This window comes from Magallana gigas, chromosome 2, assembly GCF_963853765.1.
Source record: "Magallana gigas chromosome 2, xbMagGiga1.1, whole genome shotgun sequence".
NCBI classification, from domain to species: Eukaryota; Metazoa; Mollusca; class Bivalvia; order Ostreida; family Ostreidae; genus Magallana; species Magallana gigas.
The window spans coordinates 47,536,919-47,546,289 of NC_088854.1; the positions used below are offsets into that span (position 1 = coordinate 47,536,919).

Genomic DNA, 9,371 nt, shown 5'->3' on the forward strand with positions numbered 1-9,371 from the left:
GTTATGCAAGGATGCAGTATCAAGCTATCAGCTGGTGATAAGCAAGGCTATAATATGAAATCTTGTAAATGTATAAAAAAGAGTATGTTCGACGTTTGATATTACATCAAGCCATTGCATGATATCTAGGTCAATGTGGTATGCCTGCAAAATGATTGCCAATGAAGTACATTTAATCATATTGTGGGTGCATCCAAAATAAAACAGAAAATGTTAAGATGACCAGTGAATGTAAATGAGTTTCAGTGGCCTTGTTTTGCATGGTTTAGAAAGTCTCGACACTTTGAATCAAGCTGTCATCTCTAACATGACTAGTTAGATCTTACTGAAAACTTCCTACCATAAAACTCCTAATGAATGTATGGATCATATATACACAGGAAATATTAGGAAATTAATATCATACATTAAAATCTGAGACAAAAGAAAGCAGGAAGTTTTTCCAAATAATTGCATAATTCTTTGTTTACTAAACGAGGGTCTCTCAAGTGTTCCCTCTTATATTATCTCTAATGAACAGCGCAGAGCTTGAAGTGAGGGCTATGGTCACCAAGTGAGGAAGTCTGACAAATTATCAGTACACGCTCATTACATGTACAGTAGATAAGACTTTATTTTCTAAATCGTAGTCACTATTTTGTTCTTCAGCACGTAAAACTGAATCACTTCTTGCTTACTGGGCAGGACTGAAGAAAAGGTTGTGTAAGGGGATGTACTTTAGACAGCGGTGTGGCGTGCAGTGTCTATATTTAGGCTAATTCGTACAGCAATCGGCTCTTTAGCTATCAGTATTGTACATCTTTTGTTTGCGGATGTTGCCATCTGATGTGAGGGGAAACTTCCGTATACTCAATTATCTCCCTTTCTAGGGTTTCCGTAAACTCTAATTACTGTGTTTCCTCTTCTGGTTCGCAGGCTCCCCTCTCCACACATAGATGATCTCAGAGAAATGCTGTTAAACTTTTACTTTCTCTCATGTTAGTTAATGAAATATCTTCTTTTTTTTAACAACGTGACTATGTAATTCTTTTATCTGATCTGTTTTTCAAAGACCCTTAGTAACAGTCAAACACTAAAAACTGATTTGTTATATTAATAACCATATATGTCAAGATTGTATGCTCAACAATGGTGGTATGTGATTTAAAAAGTCTGTTATTTGCAATTCATAAAAGCTCTGACGTAAGTTATAGAATCCTTTATTTTACTGGGTCACCAGTTTGATGAGTAATAAAAGTACAAATCAGAATTTAGCTTGCCTCTGACCTTGACCCTAAGAGAGATATGTTAGAGGTCAAAGAGTTTGTCTTCATGACAAATGTTCTATCTTTACATTTATCAGACTTCTACCCGTTTGAAGCCATTGAATTAGATTCCGTATACATGCAGTCATCCAAGGAGAATGTCGACAAGCAGGGTGTAATTGTCCGACGGCACAATAGACGGAGTTGGCAAAGAATTTGCTGCCCGTCCACACTCTACTACCCTGTATGGATATGCAGATTACTATCAAGTTTGATCGCCTGCCAAAGACCTTGTTTAGGAAATATTTTTAAAAGCCTGTGTAATTTAAATCCTTCCTTGGTTTTACAATTCCCAGTCATTTCGATAGGATTGAGAAGTCCTATTATATTAGTAATTTGTACCCTATCCATCTTCTTTTCAAATACATTGCATAAAACCTGTTTTTATGGACATTTTAAAATGACAGTGAAAACCCTTCCTTGGTTACGTAGCTGTACCAAAAGATCTGTGCAGGACGTGTTTTAACTGGTAGATGTACTAGAGTTTTAAGGTGAATGCTTGAAAGGCCAGATGTAGACAAGAATGATAAAGAGTTGTTTTATCGTGATGTAAAATAATCACTGTAGAAAGTGCCCTGGTCATTATTCATCTACACTTCCTATCTAGGATTTCCAAATCCAGAGACTCAATCATTAAGTTTTCTGCTCAAGTATTTTAAGAGTTTTTCTATGAAAAAAAAAACAAGAGACATTGAAGTAATGTGCAAATTGTGGAGAAACATAACCTCATATTTTTGGGCAATAATTGAAGCACTTCAAACAACGTTGATTGTCTAAACCGTACAAGTAGTTTGTTTTAGTCATTTCATGTGATAGTGATAAAAACAAGATCAAGTGACAATGACCTCAGAGTTAAAGTACTGTATTGTGTAGATCCTGAATTCGGTTATCTAACAAGTGTTTCTGTGCTTATCAGCCAATCATGAAAGTCCTTGTTTAGTTCTCGAACAGAAAAAAAAAAATAATGATCACCAGGACATAATTACAAGTATATGATCAATTCCATCCGCGGAGAGAGGAAATAAACAAGTAAATAAAGCGTAATAAAAATGTTGGACTCTAGGAAGTGGTGCCAGGTTTTACGCTGATATGAAGTAGGTAACAGAATATACATGTGACTCCACCCAATGTCTATATAGCGAGCGGGGAGATCATGCTTGTCCACATGACTAATGATAAAACACGAGGAAAAGTCAGGAAATATTTGTTTTTATTAAAAGGTTCAGAAAAATGTTTGCTGTTTATGAGGGGAACAATGCACTCCTCTCATAGCGGTGACATATATTGAAATACGAGGCAGCACAGAAAAACACCTTCAAATGGAATGACGCAGATCATGTAAAATGTTTGTATAATATGACAAATAAAAAGCTCATCGTTTGAAGGCTGTGGAGTGTCTCTATACATACCCACATGGTGCACTTGGCTGATCTTTTTCGCTATTTCGTCAAGTAACTGGTGAAATCCGGAAAACATGTACTGCGGATGTAGGAATGGAAAAGTTGAAGATTTCCGACAATGGAAGTGTTCAGGGTTATCGGGCTGTGACTCAGGCCCTTGACTCGGCTTCCTACTGACAAGGGCTGGAGCTGGGAACTGTAGCAAGATCTCTCTACTCCCCTCTCCAAAACATCCGTGTCCACCAGCGGAACATCAATCTAGGGTTTAGTCATGATTCCCACATCAAATGACCTCCTTCACGAATTTAGTCATCTTAAACACGAAATCATTTTGTAATAACAATCTCATTATGCTCATCTCTGTAAGGCTATTGTTTTATTGGCTGTGAGAACATTTCTTAGGGATGACATTTTTCATTTCTTTTTTTTAAAGGGGGGGGGGGGGGGTGTATGGAACGAAATGGAAGATTGATGCATGAATCAGAGAGTGGCCTCAGTACTACAAACTTTTTGTACCGGTAGTAAGGAGAAATTCTAAACTCTTTCGTTATTTGTAAGCATTTAATCTTTGGTCTCCTCATTTAATGTGTCACACTGCCCAAGGTCATAAACTCTAGAAGCATGACCTACTTAAATCTTCTGAAGCTAGAAATTTATCGATTATTTATTTTCATTCAGCTAAAATACAAAAAAAAGAGAAATAAGAGATTAACCCTACTGACATTTGCCTTTGGGTCTTTTAAACAATTTTTTGGTGATTATTGATGATCAGAGCAGACAGTTTATAAGTATCGAGGCATTTCCTGACTTCATAGTCATTAACAGTTGTGGGGTTGAGCTGTCTTGGACAGGGGATGGATGGCTTTTGGTCCAAGTCTTGGGGGCCTGACAAAGATTTATCTGTCAGCATGGCCTACCTGTAGAAAGTGACAGTGAAGTTAATGCATGCTGAAAACGGTACATTTGTATTCAGATCTAATGGGGCTGTCAAGTGCCATCCATGGGGGGAGAGGTAGGGGGGTGATGCCAGTCGGCAATTCGATCCAGATATGTTAATATTGGAGAGCTTTTGGGTTTACATTCTCCAAATATTTCACGTGTTCTCGGAAGTTATTTTTGAAAATTTACATTATCTGTATGCATGGCACATATTTCATTCATCATATCTCACCTATCATGTAATTTTTTCTGTAAGATAAGGGGCGCATTACAAGAATTTATCAATCTTGATTTTTTTTATCCCCCCCTTTGTGAATGCTAAAATTAACACATAGAGTGGGTTTTGTGATGGCTCCAGGCAATTGCTATAAGCTCTATATAATAGCACACCTATTCACTCTTAGAGTCAGAGAGGATTTGGTGGGGGGCACTTGGGGTTATTTACCTCCTGTACTCGGCATTCATTTTGTTGTTCATTCATGCAGTACCCTCTCCTATTGATAAAGTCGCCATGAACCACCAGTTACACTAATCACTTTCAGATCTTAATAAAAATAAAGACAAATATTCTTTGGATGGTTATTTTTACATTGTGTCGGTTGCATTTGATTAACCAATGTATGCAAGTTATGACATTACTTCAAGTCAGTAAACTAATGGACAATAAAAAGTAATGTACTTTGTACTAAGCAATTGGCAATATACCGGTAGATTATAACAAAGGGGGAAAACCCCTGTCCCATTAGAAAGGGACATCTACGTTAAGGCCAAATCCTTTTCTTTTTCAATTGCAATGTCATTCACATTTGGCGGGGTTTATTTTGACCTGCAAAATTCATTGTAAATTTATTATCTGAGAAAACAGTTTAGAAATGAACATTCTATCCTTTTTTAATGGTAGATTGTTCCTGAAATATGATCTATAATTGACCCCATATTTCTCATGGTAAACTTTGTCAAGACTGTTTTTGTTTTGAGGTTGGTGTGCTGAAACATGATCTGATACATTGTAATGAGAGTCAGATATACAGATGTTTGTATTATTAGTTTGATGCAAAAAAATAATAATAAAAAAATTGGTATGGACATAAATGAATGTGATATGAAATAGTTCATATGAACTAAAAAGTAGAACAGTGAAGTAAGACATGTTACTTCAAGATGTGCCAGATATGTTCACAGCTGTTTCATAATAATAAAAAGGAAGCTAGCATTAGTAGGTCACATTGTGTACACTCATTGTCTATTGAACTGGTAGATTGTTCAATACTGCTCTACATCCGGATCATTTAGCCAGTCAATCTTTTTAGCACCCATTATTGCAAACCCACATGCAGGTGTGCATGTCTGTTTAACTTAATTTCCACTTCAAACACTGTTTCAAATGTTCTTCAATTTGAAGAAGAAGAAAAAAAGAAATGCATGATACTGTGGAATCATTTAAATTCGTGGGGGCCAATTTTCGTGGAGTGTAGGGTTTTTGCTTATTGGTGGGGATGTGATTTTGTGGATGTGTGGGTTTTGCACTTTTGATAAGAAAACTAAGTCTTTAACGTTTGTTTTCGTGGAGAATGCTACCAACGAATACCATGAAAATGGAGCAATCACGAAATATATAATTATTCCACCGTATTTTGTTACCTAATATTGTGACCTTCCTGTTTCATTTTTTCCCTTCAGTGTAATGTTAGTGTCACAAGTTGTTATAAATTCCTGACACCACGAAGAAAGTGGCTTCATACATGAAAGTATCACACTAAAATAAAGTTGGAAGAGCAGTGTCGCCTTCTAATGGCGTGACACTCAGTAAATAAACAGATGTGGTACTTGTAATTAGCCCTACAATAGAACTGGCACCATCTGAGTACAATATCATTTGTGGTTTAGAACATCTATTAATTTAATTAAAGCTTGTTCGTACACTGGCATTGTGGGGATGTACATATAGGTTACCGTAGAAGGACCATTCTTCATCTGGCCACTTTACATTGTGACACTCGTTACGAAGAATGTGTGAAATTTGAAATGAGAAATTAAATTTGTCAAAATAAGCAACCTGGGGCTGTAAAATGAGTGTAAAATTGTCACACACTAGGTACCTCTGTATCTGTGTGAAATATGTTAACATAACTGATGACCAGTCAGCTCAACTGTCTCAGCACTCACTTACCGAACATGTACCAACCGGTCTATTATAGAAACGAAGGGCATAACAGGTAATTTGTACCAACTTTATACCAATCAGTCTGTTATAGAAACTTAGGGCACAGAAGGCAATTTGTACCAACTTTATACCAGTCTATTATAAAAACGGAGGGCACAAAAGCCAATTTGTACCAACAAGTTCATTATAGACTCAGAGGGCATAGAAGGCAATTTCTCTTTGCCATGGCGATTAACAACCTCTTAAATTAACTTTTTTCGGGTTTTTTTAAAATAGGCTTTTAAGACAATTATATAAAAAGCCCATTGTTTAAAGAGACCCTAGAGGTATTCTTGCCTCTTGCATTGGGTGCACTATATGGCTGTTAGAACTTTGTGTCAAGGTTCGGTATGACTCGGTGCAGTGGTTTATCAGCGAGGCCGTACAGCCCACAGTTCCTGTTTGTAGGTCCGCCCCCACAATCAGGTATGTGGAAGGTCCCACCTAGAGTCCTGAACTCAGCTACACTGTAACCATGCAGTATAGAAGGCTCTCTTCTTAAGAAAAGACTCTGTCTTAGTTTTATTTGAATGGGCTTGTTGTCAACATGTGGATTGTGGAATGTCTCACTTTTTTAAATCCTGTCTCTATCATGTCTACGTACTGTAGTGCTAAACCTGGCACATAAAGATCTTTTGATAAATATCAGCAAAATTGGGAACTTTATTTTAATGACATTGACTTCATGTGTTTTTGAGTTCCGAGAAACAATTTTTTTTTCCTCCGCATATTCACCTTAATCCTTAGTTAGTTTTTCTCTCTTTTGCATTTTAATTTCTGTGGTTGATACTTAATAGAACCATTTGTTTCATAACATAATTATGAACTTGATTAAGAGTTGATGCCCTTTCTGCTGTAGTGAGAAATGTCTCGGTGTCTGATGTGTGCCCTGATAGCTGAGCCGGTCAGATAACCTACATACATTGTCTTCTTCAGAGTGTTATTGACTATAGTTTATCTAATTAGGTAGCAACTATCTACCTGGGCTATCTAAGACTTATTGGCCTGATATCTAAATCCCTCTGGTCTCCAGGTCATATCACTACCGCTGCCGCTAAATACCTGCCTCAGATTGAACGCCTATTTCCTGTTTTATGATCACCCCCTCTAAAAAAAAAAAAAACAACCTTCTTCCACACCTGAGAGTTTTTTTTTTAAACAACTGGCTCTACCTCAGTGTAATGTGGTGTGTGTATCGAGAAAAACAGGAAAAATTTAAATAGCCCAGCTCTGATTTCCTACCTGAGCACTGCCAGAGTTTACATCACAAGTCATGTGACCGGTGGCCTCAATGACTATAACAATATGGGTTGGTTAGACATACAGAGACTTCCTATGTAAATAGAGTGCAGTGTTCACTTCCTACAGCGACCAGGCAGTGTGACACAGGAATTCTAGTCTGCATGAGGAGACCAATTATTTACTGTTTTTCCTTTCAATCATCATGAATCATTTTATCTGCATGGAGAAGAACAGACTTACATGATTAGTTTTATCCATTGATTTTTTTTTTTCAATTTTGCTTTCATGTGTGCTCGAGAAAAGAGATACTTGTGATAAATTTTTACACACTGAGGTTAACACACGGTGCATAAAATGTTTATGGATTTAGATTCTGTGCCGATTCTCGATTTGTCGTTGAAGAAAAAATCGAGACATGACTCTGTGGATTCTTTTGAGGAGGGACGAATGCCCCCCTCTGATAAAGCAGGAGGGGGCACGTACAAGAAAAATCTCATGAAAAGATATTGTAAGTAATTTCTTCAGTTTTTTCCTATATTTCTAAACATGCCTGGTTTTTTATTCACTCATTGAATCAAACTGCTACAAGATTGAGGCACATGTTGCACCTATCAGTTTTTGTATTGTCAGCTGTAACATGTGTTAGGGGAAAAACCACCAGAAAGTCGCTGGAAAAGTGAAGCTGAACTAATGCATTACTTTCTTTAATATTGCTCCAGATATTTGTAACATGTTTTCATTTTTTGTGTCGGTGGCTAGGGTTTTAACTTTGGATTACAAAGGAAGGGAATGGCTGCTGTTTTTGGCACCTGTTTGGACAGTACCGAAAACCTTTATAAATCACCAGGTCAAAACCGGGATACCCTATATCAAATAAATCCAGTTGACAAAATATTGATTTTCTTCGTGTTGGCTGTATATTTCTGAAAAGGATTTTAATGACTTGGGGGAATATTTGAAGACAGGAAATAGAAAGCCTGGTGTTTGTCCTCCTATTTATAACCCCCATTATGTGGAGCTCCACAGTCCACTGTCCGTGTCATTCTAACTACCGGTCTGGTTGCGGAAATTTTCATTTTTCTGTTATTGATCATTCCATGCTGATGGAAAGCGTTCAGAGAAAAATAGAAATATTAATGTATATGAGTTTACAAGCTGAGGTAGTTGTGTGTGTGTAACAAATGGGAGTCTGTCCACTAAATCTGTAAATTTATCAGTTGTGAAGACAGGCAGGGCAGGTGCCCTTTTAACTGTGAATTATGATAGCTTCTGGTCCAAATGTACATTCCTACCCCGAGGCCTGTGGAATAGACAAGCATTTCCTATTGTGTGGTTGTCTAACAGTTAATAAGGTCTTCAACTACACACAGAATATGTGTATACCTGTTGTAAATATCTTGATTGATTGATATCAATTAAAACTGTTACCTAATAGTGTGTAATAAACTCATCAACCATCTCCCCACACAATTACATGGGTACAACTGTAAAAGAACAGCACCCTCAAGTGAAGATGTGTACAAGATAGCATTTTTTTCTAATTCTTTTATTTCCAATTAGCATCACACATCCTTTCACTTTTTAAAATGATTGATTTTCTTACATAACAGTAATATTTCTTACATAATCACCTCTCTGTCATTTGATCCTGAATATTTACTCTTAGAAAATTTAGCCTGACATCTTTTTTCTCAGAACTCCCTCTTTTTTGCATGTTCTTTGTAGATAGTAGTCAAGCTCATTTAGCACATTTTTTTTTATCCTCATTTAACATAGAACTTTTTTTTTGCTGAAGCATTAACGAATTTTCTTGATAATTGCAGCTAGTTATGCAACTGTCGTTTATTTTTACCTTCTTCCGAGCCAATTCCTGGGGATATCTATACTCCCCCAACTGTTCTCTCATTGGTTTCGTTCCGTCATTTAGAAAATAAGAACATCGTGTCTTTACAATGCTTGGAAGAGGGGCCTAATTAAGATATAATGACGAGTGCTGGTTTTTGATAATGCAAAGCATAATATTTGTACATATTTTCCGCTATTTCTGCCAAGGCCCTGCCGACTACACTCATCCTATGGGGGTGGTCACTTCCTTATGCAAACAATGTTAGCGATTACCTGGTAGTCGACAATTCCGTTCAATTAGGGAGAGCCCTAATTGGTTGCAGGTATCAATTAATTCCCTTTTCTTCTGCAATACATCTTAACAAAATATGCATTAGTGTAATAAGAAAATGCTCAGAAACAGACATGTAGATGAGGCCTTGACTGTCGGTAGATTGA

General features: G+C 36.9%; 1 protein-coding gene and 1 long non-coding RNA gene across 4 annotated transcripts in view; one reads left to right on the plus strand and one right to left on the minus strand.

Moving 5' to 3' along the window:
• The window catches only part of LOC105320960 (uncharacterized), a 41,707-nt gene that overhangs the window by 23,776 nt on the left and 8,560 nt on the right, over window positions 1-9,371 (plus strand). The window lies entirely within an intron of this gene.
• On the minus strand, window positions 2,498-3,079 carry LOC136273070 (uncharacterized). The gene is made up of 2 exons (XR_010711244.1): window positions 2,714-3,079; window positions 2,498-2,617 (listed from the first exon to the last, which is right to left on the minus strand). It is a non-coding gene; the product is annotated as an uncharacterized lncRNA (long non-coding RNA).